At 33.7% G+C, this 4,544-nt stretch overlaps 1 pseudogene; it reads right to left on the bottom strand.

Moving 5' to 3' along the window:
- Positions 1-4,111: 4,111 nt before the first annotated feature.
- On the bottom strand, positions 4,112-4,178 carry LOC127539532 (uncharacterized; annotated as a pseudogene).
- Between the last annotated feature and the right edge of the window lie 366 nt (positions 4,179-4,544).

The following is a 4,544-nucleotide window of genomic DNA, read 5'->3' on the forward strand; positions in this document are numbered from 1 at the left end:
CTGACTGACTGGATAACAATCATCAACTAAAGAGATCTCAAGAGGCTAAAATGTTAGGTTGAGTGAAATAAGAAATTCAGTAAGATTAAATGCAAAATTGTTCACTTTCATTTCCATTTCATCATATGGGAGGCAGGGCTAGAAATGAGTTTTTCTGGAAAAGATATGACGGTATATTAGTGGATCACAAGTTCAATGTGAGTCAGTAGTAATATGGCAGTCAAAAGAGCAAAATTCAGGGTGCATTAAGTTTCATGGATTTCAGGTCCAATTGTCATTTTCCCTTGATGGACTCCATGTTATACATTTGCACCCTTGAGCATCAGAAGGCAAGTTAATATTTGTACATATATGTGGGTAAAAGCCAGTTTTAAGAAGACATTTTTGTAAGAACAAAAGCAGGCATTTCTTAAATATACTGTTTTTTCTAATTTTTTTTTTTGGCTTAGCCTTGCTTTGTAGACATCACTGTATTGCCAATTAATCAATTGCCCCAATGCTTGTTATTATACACAGTTGGATATCTTTAAGGACCAAAAAAAAAAAAAAAACTTTCTAGGAGGAGAGAGGGATACTTGTCTGGATCTGAGAATTATAGGCTGATATTTAACAGGTGTTAACCTTTGGTCTCATTTGACCATTTGATATCAGGTAATGTATAGGATTTAGAATAGTTCATACGTGAAAGCTTAACACAATTAAACCATATAATAGCTTGGTCCATCATCAAACAGGTTGGGGTTACCCTATTTCAAGAGAAATTAAACAGAGAAGAATAAATTGGGGAAATCCTGAAATCACCCAATCATTTACCAGTCTTTACCACTGATCCTCTTTATCCACCATGCATATATTTAATATTCAGAATACCACTCAGAGAAGACTAGTAAAACCCCTAATCATCTTCTTCTCTTACATAATGGATTATTAATTTGTTCATATGAGAACATTTAAAAAAAGAAAAAAGTGTCTAATCCAGGATCAAAAATGATCACAGTTGAATAGACAAAAATATATTTATAATCTTAGAGGATTTCATTATATATAGCAAGTTCTCAGTTAAAACTGTTGCAAGAAATTTTATGTTATCTGTACAAATATATGGTTGATTATCTGTTTCCATACAAATATCCATGTTTGCATTCAGTTAGTTTATAGCTATGGAATCAGGTAATTATTACAATCAGGAGACTCTCCATCCTTGGTGTCCATTAAAGTCTTACTGTCTCTTGAAACTTCCAGCTCTTTTCTTCTCTTTCTAAGTTTCTGGTTCTACATTTTATTCATATACAATATGCCATATAATCATCATAACACATACCAAGGAAAAATTAATAACAAGAAAAGAAAAAGTTTTATAAAATGTGGCATAGAAAATAATAGTCACGATATATGTATAAGGGGTAATGTATTTCTTCCTTTCTTAATGGGTATAGATCGGGAAAAGAAGAGAGAATTTGGAATCGAAAATGAAAAAGAAAAATTTTTTAAAAAGAAAGTAATAGTTGGGGCAGGTAGGTGGCGCAGTGGATGGAGTACCAACCCTGAAGTCAGGAGGACCTGAGTTCAAATTTGACCTCAGACACTTAACTCTTCCTATCTGTGTGACTCTGGGCAAGTCACTTAACCCCAATCACCTCAGCAAAAAAAAAAAAAAAAAAAAAAAAGTAATAGATACCTTGGTGGTACAGTGGATAGAATGCTAGAGTTGGAGTCAGGAAGTTAGTTCAAATCTTGCTTCGAACTCTTGCTAGATGTTTGACCCTCAGCAACTCACTTAACTCCTCTCAATCTCAGTTTACTCATCTACAAAATGGAGGTAATAACGTCACAGGATTTTTGTGAGAATTAAATGAGATGACATAAATTACTTTGCAAATCTTAAAGCACGACATAAAATCTAGCTATTGATATAATTAATAGAGAGATTCACCTTTAAAAGTCTATTAGCTGATTGGTAAGGAGATGGGACATTAAGAACATAATGAATATATCTTTCTCCAAAACCGAATGAGAGATGACAGAATATACCAAAATGGCAGCAAGCCATTATGTCATTTCTATCCTCTTCACACTCTCTACTTCTTATAGCCATCTGTTTTTTGTTGATTTTTTTCAGGATCAATAAACAGGTGTATAGACCCAATTTACACATTCAATATTGTTTAATACCAAAGGAAAAATGTTTCAAGCAAAGCTATGACCAAACTAACCCTATTATGAAAATCGCCACATATCTTACCAAGTCTTCCCAGTCAGTCAGTCCCTACTGGGACATACTCCCAAAGGTAGACAGTTCTAGCTAAGAAAATGAGTATCTTTAACTAGCTCTTTTAGTAAGTGGGGCTTTGTTCCTCCCTCCAGCCTGTCCAACTTCCTCTAATCATATGCTTGATTGTTTTGTCACCTGAGCCAGATCAAAAGGGTATTCATTGAACCAGGAAAGCAAGGTCAAAGAATGGTGTTCATAAATGCAGGTTTGGGAGTTTACCTCAAAGAAAATCACGCACTCTTTTGATTTAGGATTGTTAACATTGCACTAATCATGGGGGAGGTGCTTCTGCATTAAAGACTTTGGAAGGAGATTTGTTTCATTTTTGCATGGCTAAAATGGGCAGTAGCAGTATTATTACCAGTGCAATTACAAATTGTCCAGTTTACAAAGTAGACTTGGACTTCCCCCGACAGTGTAAATTCTCTCCTATCTTTTGAGGAAAGAAGAAGCTAGAAATGAAGCCATTTTCCCAAAAGGGCTTATCACCTCCAACCCAGTCCTATAGAGGAGGAGTTAGAATTTATGCAGTTATTTGGTAGATCTCCAGACTACCCTAGGGATCACTGATCATAATTCCAATTCCCCTTGTCTATTTATCTTCTGTACTTTGTGTGCCTGATTAGTATCTAGCACCTCTGAAGCATAAGCTACCTAAGAGGCCATGAACAGTGGCAATTTTGGGCCATCTCAAGAGATGATCTCAGTTTGTGCCATGGTGACAACTATTTATTATAATTTAATATTATATTGGTGCCAATAATTTCTTTTAAACACCAAATAACTACCTCATTTTTTTAATCGTGATTATATTTTGAAATATTCTCAGTTCTTAGGATCTGCTTTATTTTTGAGAGCTTCTATACTTTTACCTTGGGGTCATCAAAGGAAACACTGAATACTCAATTAAGCTGTTAGAAGATTTGCATGAATTTAGAATTAAGTGAATTTTAAAAACTGTTATAAAATTACATCTGCCCATTTGAGGGAAGGTCTCTGATAACTTTATTTCTCTTATAGAAAAAATATTCAAAATAAATAAACTCCTTGATATATAAATTTACAAAGTTCATAAACAGGCAGAGAATTCCCTGGAACATGATGCCTCCACAACATTTCTGTTGGACAGTGTTAGGAGGCTGGTCATGTCAGGAATATGTGAAAGGAAAAAAATTAAATTAATAAAAATTGATTATATGTAGAAAAATTAAATGAGAAGCAATTGAACTTTTAAGCTGTTTTAAAAACCACTAACTTAACTGCAATATAGAGTAGTAGGCAGAATCTCAGTACTTAGCAAGGAAGGGGACAGTTGGTCACACAGGAGATAGACTGCTAGATCTCTAGTCAAGAAGATGTAGGTTCAAATCCTGATCCGTTAATTAGGATTAATATGAAACAGAATCGAAAATGTTTCTGAATTATTATGTTAAGGTGGACTTTGAATTTCCATTCAAATACATAAGAATTCCTTTTTGACTTTTTTCACATTCACTGAAATTTCATTTAAAGTTTTTCTCAAAGAATTTTAATTAATATATTTTCATATTTCTTAAATCTTTTTATCTTAACACTGGAGAACTACTTTCACCAAATCAAAATACCCTATAACATTCTGGTATATACCCTTAAACATCAGATATACAAAAGCTTTAAAAGCTTTCACAATAATAATTTGTCAGAAGGGGAAGAGTCCAAATTATTCAGGTAATTATTCTTTTTTTTTAATTATAGTTTTTTATTTACAAGCTATATGCATAGGTAATTTTACAGCATCGACAATTGCCAAACCTTTTGTTCCAATTTTCCCCTCCTTTCCCCCATCTCCTCCCCCAGATGGCAGGTTGACCAATACATGTTAAATATGTTACTACACTTGATCTTAGCCAAAAGGCCGAGAAGCGATGACATGTTAAATATGTTAAAGTATAAATTAAATACAATATAAGTATACATGAATTAACAGTTATTTTGCTGTACAAAAAGAATCAGACTTTGAAATAGTATACTATTAGCCTGTGAAGGAAATCAAAAATGCAGGTGGACAAAAATAGAAAGATTGGGAATTCTATGTAATGGTTCGTAGTCATCTCCCAGAGTTCTTTCGCTGGCTGTAGCTGGTTCAATTCATTACTGCTCTATTGGAACTGATTTGGTTCATCTTATTGCTGGAGATGGCCACATCCATCAGAATTGATCATCATATAGTATTGTTGTTGAAGTATATAATGATCTTCTGCTCTTGCTCATTTCTGAAATCATCCTACTGGTC

The sequence above is a fragment of the Antechinus flavipes genome, chromosome 5 (genome assembly GCF_016432865.1).
Source record: "Antechinus flavipes isolate AdamAnt ecotype Samford, QLD, Australia chromosome 5, AdamAnt_v2, whole genome shotgun sequence".
NCBI lineage: Eukaryota > Metazoa > Chordata > Mammalia > Dasyuromorphia > Dasyuridae > Antechinus > Antechinus flavipes.